Raw genomic sequence first — 18297 nt, forward strand, 5'->3', positions numbered from 1 at the left:
CAGAGTGACCCAATGCGCCGTGAAACTTAGGTAACGTCCCTGTCCATGCTTGTTGGACCATGAGTCAGCGGTAATATGCACCTTACCGTTGACCGCCCTGTCCAGCGAGGCCAAGACATTGCCTTCCACATGCCGGTAGAGAGCCGGAATCGCCTTCCTTGAGAAAAAGTGGCGTTTGGGTACCTGCCACTGAGGAACCGCACATTCCACAAACTCACGGAAGGGGGCAGAGTCTACCAACTGAAAAGGTAGCAGTTGAAGTGCTAGCAATTTTGCCAAGCTAGCATTCAACAGCTGGGCATGTGGATGGCTGGGAGCGAACTTCTTTCGGTGGTGCAGCAGCTGGGGCAGGGAAATTTGCCTGGTACAATCTGACGTCGGTGTACCGAAAGCAGATTGCCCACAAGTACTTGGCTGTGACACACCTAATTCTACACCTTCATTCCTCTCAGTGCAAGTCTCAGAGAGGACTGAAGGTATAGTGGGGTTGGAGATCTCTGCTGATGAGGAGCAAGGAGAGGTCCTCTTTGTTCTTTGGTGTGGGTCTTTTAGATACGCTTGCCAACGAACTGCATGGCAGGTCAACATATGTCTGGTCAAGCATTTGGTGCCCAAGCGGGAGATGTTTTGGCCACGTGAGATACGCTTGAGACATATGTTGCAAATAGCAGCGGTGCGATCTGATGCCTGAGCGGAGCGCGAAAACCTTGCAGAGTCCCCCCTTGGCGCCACGAACGAAACCTACCTCGAAAGAGAACAAAGAGCCTGTGTGAGCAGTATATAATTTAGTGACAACTTTGTGCAAAAAAAAAAAAAAAAATTGTCACTTTCCCGCAACTTGTGCCAAAATATAACATATTCCATGAACTCAACATGCCTCTCAACAAATAGCTTGGGGTGTCTACTTTCCAAAATGGGGTCATTTGGGGGGGGGGGTTGTGCCATCTGGGCATATTATGGCCTTCAAAACTGTGATAGGTAGTGAGGAGTGAAATCAAAAATTTAGGACCTTAGAAATCCTGAAGGCGGTGATTGGTTTTCGGGGCCCCGTATGCGGCTAGGCTCCCAAAAAGTCCCAAACATGTGGAGACTGAGGAGAAGCAGCTGAATGTATTTTGGGGTGCAATTCCACATATGCCCAATACCTGTGTGAGCAATATATCATTTAGTGACAACTTTTTGTAAATTTTTTTTTTTTGTCATTATTCAATCACTTGGGACCAAAAAAATTAATATTCAATGGGCTCAACATGCCTCTCAGCAATTTCCTTGGGGTGTCTACTTTCCAAAATGGGGTCATTTGGGGGGGGGGGTTGTACTGCCCTGCCATTTTAGCACCTCAAGAAATGACATAGGCAGTCATAAACTAAAAGCTGTGTAAATTCCAGAAAATGTACCCTTAGTTTGTAGACGCTATCACTTTTGCGCAAACCAATAAATATACGTTTATTGACATTTTTTTTACCAAAGACATGTGGCCGAATACATTTTGGCCTAAATGTATGACTAAAATTGAGTCTATTGGATATAACAAAAAGTAGAAAATATCATTTTTTTTTTCAAAATTTTCGGTCTTTTTCCGTTTATAGCGCAAAAAATAAAAACCGCAGAGGTGATCAAATACCATCAAAAGAAAGCTCTACTTGTGGCAACAAAAGGAGGCAAATTTTGTTTGGGTACAGCATTGCATAACCACGCAATTAGCAGTTAAAGCGACGCAGTGCCAAATTGTAAAAAGTGCTCTGGTCAGCAAGGGGGTAAATCCTTCCGGGGCTGAAGTGGTTAAAGTCGTCCAGCTCACTTGATCTCTGCTTTTGCCTTTGTCAACATCACAGAGACTTTCTCCTGCGTTCCTGTTGAAGACTTGCTCGGCTGACGTTCCTTCTGACTCATGATCCTGGTTGCTGTACTACTACGTTTATCTCTGGATCTCTGACATTTCCTTGGCTGACTACCCGATCCGGTTACTGAACTCTGGCTTGTTTTGACTACGCTTACTCTGTTTACCTTATTATTATTATTATTATTATTATTAAACAAGTGTGATTTTACTAGACTTCTGTCTCGGTCTGATTCATGGTTCCTGATAGTAGGCGAAGGCCATTAATTCAGAAGATACAATCCACTTGTTGATAATATTTTTTCCAGATTGGATGAGCAAGATCACCGCATGGATCAGTTTGCCATAGTGTTACAAACGCTCCTGAGTCACACGGCTAACCTGGAAACTCCCACTGTGGCTGCTCCGGTACAACCTGAGTTGCAGGCCGTCCTTGCTGCTGCGCCTGTCTCTGTGCAGGCAACCGCCTCGAGTATTACCTCTATAAGAGGTATGTCTGGTTCTGCTCTGCTTCCCCAGTGATTTGGGGGCTATCCAGTTCAATGCAGAGGTTTTCTCAACCAGGTTGAGATTTACTTTGAGATGCTGCCCCAGGCGTTTCCCACGGACATAAGCAAAGTAGGTTTCATGATATCTTTGCTTTCTGAGTGAGCCTTGGCCTGGGCAAACCCTCTATGGGAGACACAAAAACCTGTTGTCTTGAGTTACCCTGACTTTGTGGCCTCCTTTAAAAGGGTATTTGACGTTCCTGCAAGCTCCGCTTCTGCTGCCAAGTGCCTCATGTCCATCAGAATACGAGAACTGTTGCCGTCTACGCCATTGAATTCCATACTCTGGCAGCAGAGGTTGCTTGGAACTATGAGGCTCTCGTGGCTGCTTTTTATCATGGTCTCTCGGACTCCATCAAGGATGAGATAGCAGCCCGAGGTATACCCACTGAGTTGGAGAGGTTGATCACGTTTGCCATCCTCATTGACTCCAGACTCAGAGAAAGACTCTTTTAAGGAGCGCTTGCGGAAGCCTCCTGTACGTTTGCCCCTGAGCTTTGCATTCCCACTCGTGCCTCCCTCGCCTCCCATGCCTGCTGGTACCGAGTCGGTCAGTGAAGATGAACTCATGCACTTGGGCTTCATGCGTCTCTCTGTGGATGAGAGAGCCTTTAGTAGGAGGGAGAGATTGTGCCTTTATTGTGGCCAGGCAGGTCACTTTTTGAAATCTTTTCCTACCCGTCCAGGGAATGCCAGAACCTTGAGGTCCTGTCATGGACAGACCTTAGGTGGCGTTGTTTCGTCCCCAGTTATCCAGAAGGATAAGCCCCTGGTTTCGGTCACCCTTTCTTGGGCTGACCCCCGACTTTGTGTTCCCTCACTGAAGTTCGCACCTCGGTTTATTGGGCCTTTCTGTATCCTTCGCAGAATTAACCCAGTGGCTTACACGTTGGACCTCCCTCATCCGAGGGGGAGGGGTCGTTGAGTAGGGTGGTATTGTCAGGGCTGGCTCAGCCCTTCCTCTTCTGAGCTGGCCGCTCAGCTGTTGGCTAATTGCCAGCTCTCATCTCTCTCCACAGTTAACCAGCTGTTGTGGATCTGCTCATCAGTTCCGCCTACTTAAAGATCTCCAGCTCACTTCATTCCTGCCTTCGCCTTGGTCACATCACAAGAAAGCATCTCCTGCATTCCTGTTTAAAGGCTGACTTTGCTGACATCCCTTCTGGCTCCCTATCCTGCTTGCTGTTCTTCTACTTGGATCCCTGACTTCTGGCCTGGCTGATTACCCAATCTGGTTACTGAACTCTGGCTTAGCTGATTACCCGATCTGGTTACTGAACTCTGGTTTAGCTGACTACCCGATCCGGTTACTGAACTCTGGCTATGATTTGACTAAGCTTACTCTATTTACCTTTTTATTTTTATTAATAAACAAGTTTGATTTTACTGTATTAATGTCTCGGTCTGGTTCATGGTTTCTTACAGTAGCCACATGGATGCACTCTCAGAGTTAGGATGTTGAGACAGAAGGGCACCAACTCCAGTCTCAGAAGCATTAACTTCTAGGATAAAAGGCAACGTAGGATCAGGACGTGCCAACACAGGAGCAGAAACAAAGGCAGCCTTGAGACTCTCAAATGCCTTAATGGACTCCGGAGACCAACTCTGTGGGTTACCGTCCTTTCTGGTCATATCAGTCAGGGGCTTGACCAGAGACGAGAAGTTACAAATAAACTTCCGATAATCGTTGGCAAAGCCCAGGAAACGCTACAGAGGACGTAAACCCACTGGTCGGGGCCACTGTAAGACTGCCGAAAGTTTCTCTGGGTCCATCGAAAAACAAGCAGTGGAAATGACATAGCCCAGGAATTTAACATGTTCCCGATGGAACTCACACTTCTACAGTTTATAATAGAGATTGTTTTCTCTTAGTTTATGAAGCACCCGACAGACATCTGTGTGGTGGCTTTACAAGGTACTCATAATGGCCTGTTCTGGTATTAAACGCAGTTTTCCAGTCATCGCCCTCCCTCATCCACACGAGATTGTATGCCCCTCTCAAATCAAGCTTCGTGAAAACCGTTGCTCCCTTGAAGCGGTCAAATAACTCCGTAATCAATGGAATCGGGTAGGCATTCTTAAATCATGAAATGGTTGAGACCCCTATAATCAATACAAGGTCTCAGTTCACCACTCTTCTTCTTCACAAAGAAGAAACCAGCACCAGCAGGAGACGAGGATTTGCGGATGAAACCTCGAGAAGGTGCATCTGCAACATACTCCTCCATGGCCTTATCCTCCAAGACCGACAAAGGGTAAACCCGACCACGAGGGGGTATGGCACCAGGTTGAAGGTCAACTGCGCAATTATAAGGCCAGTGCGGAGGCAAACTACTGGCTTGACCTCTGTCAAAGACATCGCTAAAATCGCGGTACTCCTCCAGCAGGGAGGAGAGTGAAGAGGTGCACAGGACCTTGGCTACCTTCTGGAAGCATGTCTCACTTCATTGTGGTGACCAGGAGAGAACCTCAGCATGGAGCCAATCAAAAGAGGGGTTGTGCCTCTGTAACCAAGGATAACCATAAACCAGCGGAAACCTAGGTGAGGAAATGACTTGGAATTGGATTATCTCACAGTGAAGAGACCCATGGACAACGGAGTCACATGGGCAGGCTGTAGAGGTCTTCCGTCAAGAGCCTCAATGGCAAGTGGAGTGTCACGCAGCTGCAGCGGAATCGAGTGCTGCGTTACAAAGGCAGCATCAATGAACTGGATAACTGGGGATGACACAACACCACAACCTCAAGGTTCGGGTGTTCCCAGGACGGGTAGGACAAGACTTCAAGACTTAGTATTAATATTATGCAGCGCTAAGGACAACCAATAAATGAAAATACCAAAATTATTAAAAATTATTAAAACATAATATCATAATATCATAATTAATAACGTGAAAAATTACCATAATAATTTATGACCACTATAGGATATGTGTATAATGAGATACTAAAATGAATAGTGTCAAATAAACCAAAAAGAGCACATACAAAGTCCCATCACAAATAGTGCGATTAAAAAAATTTCATATATAAAGTTCATAAACGTAAAAAAGAAGAACTAATCCAAAATCCGTGATAAAGGAAATCCAATCTCCCAAAAAGTGAATACACCCAAGTGGATATGAGGCTCCTTACCGACCAACAAAGGTCTATCCAGGCATATGGGAGATTACAGGTTTCCCAATAACCTATACCAGCATCTGGGTCTGTGGCTGAGGCTGTATGGCTCCGGAAATAAAAGCAAGAAAGGCTCCCATAGTGTAATCGTTCCAATCAATAATATTTAATGAATAAAAAGATGCACTTACAAGTAGTTCAAATAAACGAGTGTCAGAGTAATCTCAATGATACAGCGTCTCCGCAGGCTTCCCGCTGTGCATACACTTCCCATCACGATAGGACGTCGTCTGGGGGTTGGGCCAAGTGCGCACTTGGCCCAACCCCCAGACGACGTCCTATCGTGACGAAACGCGTAGGGTGTGGCCTATGACGCTGACGTCACTACGCTGTTCCTCTTTGCTGAACTGGATGGGAAGTGTATGCACAGCGGGAAGCCTGCGGAGACGCTGTATCATTGACTCCAGTGTTTTGTTTTTACAATTTCTTCCACACCTTGCTTTCGAGCTGCCATAATCGAGAGCCATACTAATACAGCCCAGAGTCCATCCTTTTCTCTGAGGTGATCCGAACCTGTGCCAAAACTCTCTTCCCCACAAAGTGAACACCGCCCAGAGTCCATTAAATTTGCAAAATATTTCCAGCCAGTTGGTGTTTCATACACTGGGACTTTCATTAGTTTTTCAACTCTGTCAATGGCTGTACTTGTTGGCATACTTCTCCCAAAACCTCGAACTCCCATTTGCCGAAAGTAGGGTACACAGGAGAGGTTGGCAGCAATTATTGCTAAGGAATCAGAAGGGTTCACGAAGAATCCATTTTGTCCTAAAATCATGTATCTGTCTCCGTCAGCATCAAATGCAGCTCCAAATCCATATTCCCCTCCCTTCATAGCCTCCAAAAGCCCAGTGGCATATGTTAAGTTAGGGTCAGGATTCTGCCCACCAAAATCTTCAAGAGGGACACAGTTGACTACAGAGTTGGCAGGTGCTCCTAATTCATCACACAAAATTCGTCGGACATATGGACCCATTACTCCATTCAATGCATCAATTCTTATCTTCAGTTGGTTGGGTCCAGTAAGCAAGCTTTTGATAGCATTAAAGTCAAAAAGTGTTCTGAGCAAATTGAGGTATACCTCCACTGAATCCACTACTTCAACTCTAAATGGCTTAAATTTATTTTCCAGGTCAAACTCTTGTCTTCCCACCCTTGAGAGGTCAACATGCAGGTCAGGACAAATAGCATACTCCTCTATAGTTTTACTGGTTTGAAAAATTTTGTCTGTTACAGCATCTGGAGCAGGACCCAGCAGGATCAAGTCATAGGTAACAGGGGTCCTTCCAGCTTCAAGCTCCTCTCAGCTTTGATAGCTCAACCTTGACTGTGTCTTCTGGATTCATTGCCTTCGCCTACTGTCAGAAATCATGAACCAGACCGAGACAGAAGTACAGTAAAATCACACTTGTTTATTAATAAAAATAAAAAGGTAAATAGATTAAGCGTAGTCAAAGCATAGCCAGAGTCCAGTAACCGGATCGGGTAGTCAGCCAAGCCAGAGTTCAGTAACCAGATCGGGTAATCAGCCAAGCCAGAATTCAGTAACCAGATCGGGTAATCAGCCAGGCCAGAAGTCAGGGATCCAAGTAAAGGAACAGCAAGCAGGATAGGGAGCCAGAAGGGATGTCAGCAAAGCCAGTCTTTAAACAGGAACGCAGGAGACGGTTTCTTGTGATGTGACCAAGGCGAAGGCAGGAATGAAGTGAGCTGGAGATTTTTAAGTAAGCGGGACTGACAAGCAGATCCACAACAGCTGGTTAACTGTGGAGAGAAATGAGAGCTGGCAATTAGCCGACAGCTGAGCAGCCAGCTCAGAGATGGAAGGACTGAGCTAGCCCTGACAGCTACTTTTCCAGGAAATTGTCACCTGCAGAGTGCAATTAAGAGATTGGTGACAGAGAGCTGTTGGCGATCATTTTAGCCCTGAAAGAATGGAGACATCTCCTTGAAGGTACCACTGTGCCAGTTCTCATCCTTATTAACCATAAGAATCTCACATTCTTGTCTGAGGCTAAGCGTCTCTCTCCCTGAAGGGCGTGATGGTCTCTTTTCTTGTCGAGTTTTAATTACATTGTCTCATTCTTACCCGGTACTAAGAATGTAAGGGCTGACGCCTTGTCACAACAATTTTCCTCCACTTCCAAGTTGGAGTCGGTTCTGGTTCCTGTGATTCCTCCTGATCGTATTCTGGCTACGGTTTGCACCAGTCTTACTTCTCCTTTGGGTGACAAAATTCTTGCTGCTCAGGTCCATGCTCCTCCTGAGAAACCTTGTGACTGTTGCTTTGTCCCAGAGAGTCTCCATACTGCCGTGCTGCAGACTTACCATTCTCCCAAGGCAGCTGGCCACCCTGGTAAGAATCAACTTGTTTGGGCCAATTCCCAACAATTCTGGTGCCTAGTCTACGGGCTGATGTAACTGCCTCCATAGCTGCCTGTTCCGTGTGTGCTCAGAGTAAGACTCCACAACACCTTCCAGTGGGTCTCCTACAACCCATACCCAATGGAGAGAGGCCCTGGACCCACCTGTCTAGGGATTTCATTGTGGAGTTACCCAAGGCAACACTGTTATCCTTATGGTGGTTGACCGGTTCTCAAAGATGTGTCATTTGTATTCCACTTAAAAAGTTGCCCACTTCTAAGGAACTGGCTTCCATTTTTGCTCGGGAGATCTTTCGCTTACATGGGCTACCCAAGGTGATTGTCTTGGACAGGGGTAGTCAGTTTGCCTCCCGTTTCTGGTGAGCCTTTTGTGCACAGTTGGGAATTCTACTTGCTTTCTCCTCTGCGTATCACCCGTATTCTAATGGGGCTGCAGAACGAGCCAATCAGTCCTTGGAACAATTATGTTGTTATATTTCTGACCATCATAACAACTGGTCAGACCTATTAACGTGGGCAGAGTTTGCTCACAACAGTGCCTTGAATTCTGCTTCCCGATTGTCCCCATTTATGGCGAATTATGGTTTCCAACCTGCCATGTTGCCTGACTCATTTGTTCCACAGAGTATTCCTGCGTTAGAGGAGCATCCCCATGGTCTTCGTTCCACTTGGGCACAAGTTCAGGAGGCTTTGAAACATGCTAATGATAGGTACAGACTCCATGCTGACCGCAGATGCCTGCCTGCACCTTCCTACCAGGTTGGGGACAGAGTCTGGCTGTCGTCTCGCAACCTCCGACTTCGTGTTCCTTCTTTGAAGTTCGCACCTCAGTTTAATGGGCCTTTCCGAATCCTTCGCAGGATTAACCCAGTGGCTTACGCCTTGGACCTTCCTCCTAGTATGGGCATCTCAAATGTGTTTCATGTCTTTTTATTGAAACCTTTGGTCTGCAATCGCTTTACCACCTCGGTGCCACGTCCTCACCCTATACAGGGTGAGAACCATGAGGAGTATGAAGTACAATCCATTGTTGACTCCCGTAGGTTTTGTGGGTGCATACAGTACCTGGTGCATTGGAGGGGGTACTCTTGGGTCTCATCCTCGGATGTACATGCCCCTGTCCTCCTCCGTGATTTCCATAGATGTTTTCCCCTCAAGCCCGGTGGTCCTCCAAAGGGGAGGGGTCGTTGAGGAGGGGGTACTGTCAGGGCTGGGCTCAACCCTTCCTTCTCTGAGCTGGCCACTTAGCTGTCGGCTAATTACCAACTCCCATCTCTCTCCACAGTTACCCAGCTGTTGTTGATTCTGCTCGTCAGTCCTGCCTACTTAAAGTAGTCAAGCTCACTTGATCTCTGCCTTCGCCTTTGTCAACATCACAGATATTTTCTCCTGCGTTCCTGTTGAAGACTTGCTCGGCTGACGTTCCTTCTGGCTCCTGATCCTGCTTGCTAGACTACTATGTTTATCTCTAGCTCTCTGACATTTGCTTGGCTGACTACCCGATCCGGTTACTGAACTCTGGCTTGTTTTGACTAGGCTTACTCTGTTTACTTTATTATTATTATTATTATTATTATTATTAAACAAGTGTGATTTTACTATACTTCTGTCTCGGTCTGATTCATGGTTCCTGATAGTTAAAGGATAAAACTTACCTGAATATAGTCCTTCTGCAGCACTTGAATGATGGCAGAACAGGTCTCTGGAATAATGATTCCCAGAGCCTGGGGGGAGATCCCAGTCGTGAACTTGATGTCCTGGAGACTTCTCCCTGTCGTCAAGTACCGCAAGGTGGCGACGAGCCTTAGCTCGGGAGAGATGGCTTGCCGCATGCAGGTGTCCTGCTTAGTAATATAAGGGGACAGCAAAGCCAATAGACGGTGAAAGACTGGGTCTGTCATCCGGAGATAATTCCTGAAATCATCAGGATTATTCTCTTGGAGCTCCCGTAGCAAAGGCATATGACAGAACTGGTCACAATTAAGCAACCAATTCTTGGTCCAAGAAATCCACCTCCCCCTGTACATGGACTTGGGTCAAAGCAATAACTCCAAGCCCAACAATAGCACGATCTCTCCGGCGAGAACACCACATAGCTAGTAAACGAACGGCTGCTCAGAACGAACTGACAGAAAGCACTGAAAATCAAAAAGAACCTGACAAGCACGACCTGAAAATCAGAAACAACTGGACAAGCATGCACTGAAAATCAGAAGCAAACTATAAATAGAACGCACTGAAAAACAGAAACGACCTGACAAGCACGCACTGGAAAACAGATACGAACTGAAAAGCAGAAACAAACTGAAAAGCACAAGGCTGAAAAGCGCGAATCGTCACTCACCAAACTTCTACTAACACGAGATAAACACCATATTAGCAGAAGGAGCCCAAAGGGTGGCGCATGGCTATTGAACTTCCTTTTGATCGGCTGGATGTCTTGTATGTCACTATGTTCAGAATTGTTGACCAACATTTGTGTGACCGTGTGTATGCAAGACACGTTGGAGCCAACACCCTTCAAACAAAATTCCATGGTTTTGTTGTCAGAAAGTCCGATCGTGTGCACGAGGCTTTAAGTTATCAGCATACCAAGACATTTTGGACAATTTCATGCTCCCAACTTTGTGGGAATAGTTTGGGGATGGCCCCTTCCTGTTCCAATACGACTGCGCACCAGTGCACAAAGCAAGGTCCATAAAGACATAGACTTAGCAAGGGTGGTGGAAAATTAACTTCAAGTGCAAATATTCACAATATAATAGTAACTAAAACATATAAAATTAAGTGTAACGATCTAAAAAATAAAAATTCCAAAGTGCTATAATGGTGGGAACCTCCCAGCTAAAATTTGTTGCACTTGAAGTTAATCTGTATGGCAGATATCTATAGGAGGGCTTTTCACCATCCCTGCTAAGTTTAATTTTATACAGTAGGTCTTATTTTCAGTTTGTGTATTATATGTAAAGTTGCGTATCACAGAGACTGGTATTGTGGTAATATTTAAGTTTATTGAGATTTCCATACATTAGAGCAGTGGTTCTCAACTCCTGTCCCCAGGACCCACTAACAGGCCAGATTTTAAGTATTACCTTGGGGAGATGCAGACTAGAATACTGCAATCACTGAGCAGCAAATGATAACACCTGGGATGTATTTCAGTTATCTTGCAAACCTGGCCTGTTACTGGGTTCTGAGGACAGGAGTTGGGAACCACTGCATTAGAGGGTTCCACCATTATTAAGTTATTGATCAGTAAGTTAGTGCTGCACTTTTTTTTGTGGTCTGGTTACAAGTAACGGTGCTTAGCGGCAGGCCTTTTACTGACACTTTTTTATTTTACCTCCAGTAGTTTATTGTAAATAGTAGTGTGGTGATTACCTATTATACTAAAGATCGGCATGTGGAATTAATAGACATCAACAGATTTCAGTTGTGCCCCAACAGGTCGGCCCCCCATGGACAATGTGCCTGGCTGCTGAGTTCAACTCCCCATCTCTGCACTCAGTGCACTGATTGGCAGCACTGACAGACACTCATGGGCAGCACTGATTGACAGCACTGATGGGCACTGATAGGTGCCACTGATTGGCAGCACTGATGGCCACTAATTGGCGCCAATGATGGGCACTGCTTGGTGGCACTGATAGGCAGCAATGATTGGTACTGATAGGCGGCACTGATTGGAACTACTAGGCAGCACTGATGGGCCCTGATTGGCATTGATAGGTGGCACTGATTGGCAGCACTGATAGGCTGCACTGATTGGCACTAATAGGCAGCACTGATTAGCAGAATTTAGTGGCACTGATAGTCAGCACTTATGGGCATTGATTGGCAGCACTGATGGGCACCGACAGGTGGCACTGATTGGCACTGGCAGAGGAGAGGGGGATTTTCACATGAGCACATAGTGAGGCTTGTAAGAGCCGCTGAGTCTGTGAATCTGTCATGTAATGTAACTGCATGCAGAGAGACCAGCTGTCAAAATTCAGCAGTAATGTCAGGAGTGGGCGGGACCGAACAGATATCAAACACCAGCCAATGGTTGGGCTGCTTAAGAAAGGGGGTGGAGCCACATACACATAGCGGCCCGCTCAGACCCCATCCCATTGGCTGGTGTTTGATAGCTATTCGGTCCCGCCAACCCCCTAAATCACCGCTGAATTTTGACAGCTGGTCCCCCTTGCTTGCAGTTACATTACATGACAGTTTTACACATTGAGCGGCTCTTACAACTCTCGCTATCTGCTCAATGTGAGACAGGCAATTGCGGGCTACACATTGCTTGGATGCAGCTTTTCATAGCAGCCCAGCGGGCAGATCTTGGGAGACAGCTGGCATGCGGCTACACTGACACGCACCGCCAATGCGGTGGTGAGTTTTGTGTATGTAAGTGCCACTGGAAATCTGGCACCCCCCAACCACAAAAGACTTCGCCCAGGGCAAGTGTCCCTCCAGCCCCCCCTTGTACCTGCCCTGCATGCAAGCATAGTCAGTAGATGCCAAAAGTACCAAATAGCTAAAAAAAAATTGTTAAAAAAAAAAAAAAAAAAAGACAATCCTAATGCTTTGTTAAATGTTTATTCCCAAACTAACAGCTCAGAAAACAGTATACAATGGATATAGAAGTATTCGTTATGTAATCTATAGTCTATCTCCAATAGTGATTAATACCTCTATACTACTAAATACAGTACTGACCTGTGCTGGCACACCTTCCGTTCCCCACGTCCAGAAACACACACACACGCACACAAGCTTGTGGGAGTAGAGCAAATCAAAGTCACACATAAACACAGCGTGATGCACCACTCAATTCATTTCGGGTTCAGTATCCTAAATACATAAATGAATTGGAAGTTTCTATTGCTAGAATCCTTTTCAATTGCTAGAATAATTTGAAGAATACAATTGTTCTGTTCTCGCTAAACGTTTGCCCCTGGCGTGTATGTAGCTTAACATACAGCTTAAACCTTGAATCCTAAAATAACCAGACTGTCTGTAACTTTGGATCTTTATTACAATTAACAGGTGGTGGCCATATAAGAATAGGATGTACACGCGCGTGGTGAAACTAGAAATGAACAGATATATGAACATATAATAATTACATGAATATAAACAAATGTCCACAAATGTATACAGGTAAACAATCTTTTAGCATACCAGCGATGCTGCCTTAGAAGGACCAGGATTTTCCTCTGACACATGTAGTGCAGGCTTAACTGGCTCCCATGCGGCCTGTCCCAATGGAGAAGATGAAAGAGACTCTTGTAGGAAGTGGAGCTAGTACCAGTGATAGGACAGAAAATGTGTATTAACCATAGAACACTGCTCATCAATAGTCTTTTGTTAGAGTGGCATCTAGTGGACAATGTTGGTATTGCAAGTCCAGAAGATATTATTTTTCCTTATAGGCCGAAGGCATGACACTCCCCGTCTGGTATCGTCAGATGCCACTATTTATTCCTTAGATGACAACAATAAAATTAGTTCAGAAACTGGTCTGAGGAACAACTTTGTCTCCTTTTTTCTATGAATCTTGACTTCCACCTTTCTGACCTTTCCATCCTCACCTGGAAAGGTGTTGGTGATGAGACCCAAAGGCCACTCATTCCTTTGGGACTGACAGTCCTTAACAAGAACAAGGTCTCCTCCTTTTAGGTTGGGCTTGTTTTCTTGCCATTTAGTACTTGGCTGTAAAGTGGAGAGGTATTGCTTCCTCCACCTGTCCCAGAAGGTATTTGCCAGACTTCATACTTGTCTCCACTGGCGCAAGTATAAGTCTTTAGTGGTGAAATTCCCATGGGGAGCACTGATTATTCCAGTTTTCTGTGTAAGGAGTGCTGCTGGTGTAAGTAAAACTCGTCTGGGTCATTTGAGACTGGAGTTAGAGGTCTGGCATTGATGATGGCTGAGACCTCTGCCATGAAGGTTACCAGACTCTCATGGGTAAGTCTTGTGGTCCCTATTTGCAGAAAGATAGAGTCCAGAATTCTGCGGGCTATGCCTGTCATTCTTTCCCATGCTCCACCCATGTGAGAGGAGTGAGGTGGGTTGAAAGTCCATGAACAGCCTAGGTCTCTGAGATATCTCTCTACCCCTTTGGTGTTCATGTTTGAAGGAATATGCAGTTCCCTGGCTGCTCCAACAAAGTTAGTGCCTCTGTCTGAGAGGATGTGTTTTACAGGGCCTCGGATAGCAATGAAGCATCTGAGGGCATTTATGAAGCTTGAAGTGTCCATAGACTCAATAACTTCGATGTGCACTGCTCTGAAGACCATACAGGTAACTATGACCCAGTGTTTGTTGTTTTTTGCGAGACCTCCACTGGTGTGACATGCGACAACAGACCAAGGGCCAAAGACATCAAGGCCAACATTGGTGAAAGGAGGGTCTAGAGCAAGTCTGTCGGCTGCAAGGTTGGCCATTTTTTGTGTTTGTAGCATGCCACGAAGTTTGCGACAAGTAACACATTTAAAGATCACGTTACTCACACATCTCTTAGCTCCAACTATCCATAGGCCGGCAGCTCATAAAGCTCCCTCTGTGAACAGTCTTCCTTGATGTTTGACGTGGAGGTAATGGTGTAATATGATCAAGTAAGCAATGTGGTGGTGACTAGGAACTATTAGAGGGTTTCTCTCATCTGATTCTAAGTTAGCATGTCTTAGACGACCACCTACCCTCAATAGTCCAGTTTGATCAAGAAATGGGTCAAGCTTTCTCAGGGCACTATCACTAGGGATAGGTGTTCTGTTCAAGATACAGTCGATCTCCTTAGCATAGGCTTCATGCTGTACAGTGTGGATGATAAGATCCTGAGACTGTTGGAGCGCTAATGTTGGACTGATCCTTTGACAATGATGCCATCCTTTGCAGTCACAGCTGTTTGAGTCACCTTTGAAAGAGTGAGCTTTATGGATAAGACAAGAAATAGCTCAAACAAGTGCCTTCCGTTTTGAGAATCTGGTAAATCTGTTTTTGAAGTCTAAAGTCTGAAGTTGCAGTCTGAAATGTTGAAATCTCAGGATGGATGTCAGTATCTGAGTTTGGAACTACTAGTTCAACAGTGTCACTCTTAGGAACAGTCTGTTCTGCATTGTACAATAATGCAGGTCCTGTAAACCATGTTGTGTCTTTAAGGTTACATGCAGCAACAGCTATTGTAGCATGGTCTGTAGGATTATGGTCAGTAGGTACTTTGCGCCATTGTGTTGGACGAGTGGATCTCCTAATCCTCAACACTCTGTTGTTGACATAAACATAGAAACGTCTGGTCTCATTGTAGATGTAGCCTAGCACTACCTTTCTGTAAGTGTAGAGCTGGATATCCTTGAGGTCAATGTCCATCTCTGAGGTTATTAGTTCTGCTAGTTCAACAGCTAGTACTGCAGCACAAAGTTCTAGCCTAGGTACAGTGTGCTCAGGGTGTTGAGCTAGCTTTGCCTTGCATATAAAGAACAAACAAATCCCAGTATCTCTACTGAGATCAAAAAAGTGGCTACTTCTGCAACAAATAATCTACACCTGGATAACTTTATAGAAAATTACAAAATTTACTTGATCCATCTAGGAACGTGCTACAATACTAATAATTAAAATGTACCTGTATAATTAGGAACAGCTACACACTGCATGCTCCACCAGGTACAACCACACGGTCACCCGGGCAAGCAGGATTGTGGTAGGCACTCAAGAAAACAGAAAGGAAAAAACATGCACATAGACATACCATACAATTAAACATAAAACGTAAAAACAACCACAACACAGATGGTCCGGACACCAGTCTGTCATTCACAGTGACATTGTGATGCGATAAAATCCCATGAATGTGTAGAATATGTATGAAGGAATGAAAAAAAATGGGACTGTCCCTGATTCTCTTATCCCAAGTGGGATTTCTAACAATGTCACGGTGAATGGCCCCCTGGGGGTGCCTGAGGCATAAATACAATGGTTGGCTGATGTTTAGTGTGCAAAATTGGTTTTGGTGAGTGATGCTTATTTAAATTATGGATGTAGAGACCACAATAATAGCTTCTATGTGTTGCCTTAGCGTTATATAGCATCCCTTGGCGGCCAAACAAGTAGCAGGTAAGTGTTAACAATGTGAACTCCAGGCACTCTCAGGTTTCTGATAAAGCACAAATGTCCAATCGAACATGCAACTAGTTACCACTTCCAAACCAATCCCACAGCTCAATACTATAGTGTCCAAACAGGAATATGGGCTGTCACATCAAAGTTTTGCCCATCTAGTCAATTGACCTATATAGCGGTCTTTCCGTTTGTACACTTAAGCCGTTGGTGAATGGCACAACACTTCCCAGCAATCACTGATAGCCAATTCATTGAAGCTGGGATAGGGGAGAAGGAACTGAAAATGAAACTGTATGGAGCTTCGCTACGTTACCACTCTTGTAGCTGATGTGGGCTTCCCTTTGCATTCATGTGTTGGTCCAGGTCTCCTCATAACTGTCGGCTCATGGCGACTCATGTGTGATGGGAGGATCTCCTCTTGTCAGGACCAAATCCGGTGCACCGGGCTTGTGTGGCCGATCAGCTACAGCGTATGTACCGAGTGGTAGTCAGGCTTTACATCTCCTATCCCGCAATGTTCCACATAGGGGGCGTGTCGTCTGGCTGGCGTCACATGACTGCTGTGACGTCAACGCGTTTCGCTATCAAAGTAGCATAGCTTCGTCTGGACTAGGCGTGGCTGGGGGCTGTCACTTCCTTATATATGCTAAGTCATCACAGCAACACCGCCCACCTTGTTGTATACAAAGTAAGCCTAGTTCATGCTTTCGCTTTCTAACTAGAGTTATTCGAATACTATAAAGTCATTCACATGAAATCTTTTTTTCTTTTTTTCTCTTTTTCTCTCTCATTTGTCTTATCCAGGACCATATGTTGTCATAGGGCTGCCCGTTCAGAGTGTTTTTGCGGTCTCACAGTTTTATTCAGTCTCACAGTTGTTTAGGGTCTCGAGGTAGCAGGGTCAGCGATATTGAGTTTTTACTACAAACTGCTTTTCATATTTATATTGATCTGTCAACAAGCAGACCGATCATTTAATAAGCTTAACCCCGCCATTCTTGATATTACCTTGGCACAGACACAAAGTCATGTAGAAAGACATTAACAAGACTTAGGACATAGAGAGAGAATAGAATAAAAGTAAAATAGAATAACATCCCTGGAAGGAGGATCAGAAGGGAAATAACCCATGGATAGAAAACAGGGAATAGATGGCATAACTCCAATTATAGTACCAATCCAGACAGCTGAGGATTCAGGCTGAGCTAAATCATTTAAAAAAAATGTGATTAGTGATTGGTGACAGTTAGCTCAATAAAGGAATGTATAGTCAACAGCTGTCTTGATTGGTCCTCAACGTAGGGGCCAAATGTCACCGAAACCCCTTAACTCTGAATGCAAAAAACGAGGTAAGTACAGGTTGGCACTCAAGGAAAACACAGGTTTTGGCATATAGGGGTGAGCATGCTAGTTGTCATGGATCCCCCTAGGGTTCCAAGAAGACCTGTAAATTCAGCTCTGTGTTGAGGCCCCGAGGGGCAAGGGACCCCAATCGATAAATCCACCTCTTCTCCTTCTGTAGGAGGATACGATTGAAGTCCCCTCTTCTTGACGAAAGTTTGAGTACATATATGCCCTTTACTTTCAAGCCATCTGGTTTGCCTTGGTGGTATAAGGCAAAGTGCTTAGCTAATGGTTTTTCCTGAGACTTTTCGGGGTCTCTATCTCTCTCACCTTTGATTTCCCGTAAATGCTCACCTATCCGAGTCCTGAGAGATCTCTTGGTTTTACCAATATAGATCTTTGAACAGGGACAGGTGAGCATATAGATTACTTTACCTGTCGAGCAATTGATGAGATCCCGGATCTCAAAGGATTGTTGTCCATGGGCATCGTGGAACATAGTAGTTCGATCCACGAATGGGCAGATTTGGCACCTACTGCATGGATACATCCCTTTACTTCTGGGGTAATTAGAGAGACAATTGGGACTTGGTTCCCTTACAAACGCCGATTGAATAAGCATGTCCCCCAGATTTCTAGCCCTCTTGGCTACCAGATTAGGCGATAACCCTACAATTTCCTTAATTCCAGTGCCATTCAGCAATACTTCCCAGTGTTTTTTCAAAATGTTGCGTATGGATTCCCACTGGGCACCGTAATGGGTGATCATTCTTACCGGGCCTGGGTCATCATGTTTTCGTTTCTTTGGGGTAGATTTCAGAGCAAGCAAGCTTTCTCTGTTTCTACATGCTGCTTTGACCCTGGCCTTACGGATCTGACCGTGGGAATAGCCTCGTTC

At 45.2% G+C, this 18297-nt stretch overlaps 1 pseudogene; it reads right to left on the reverse strand.

The window, feature by feature from the left end:
• Window positions 1–5959: 5959 nt before the first annotated feature.
• LOC141126071 (phosphoglucomutase-like protein 5 pseudogene) lies at window positions 5960–17898 on the reverse strand (annotated as a pseudogene).
• Between the last annotated feature and the right edge of the window lie 399 nt (window positions 17899–18297).

This window comes from Aquarana catesbeiana, linkage group LG01 (assembly GCF_042186555.1).
Source record: "Aquarana catesbeiana isolate 2022-GZ linkage group LG01, ASM4218655v1, whole genome shotgun sequence".
Classification (NCBI taxonomy): Eukaryota; Metazoa; Chordata; class Amphibia; order Anura; family Ranidae; genus Aquarana; species Aquarana catesbeiana.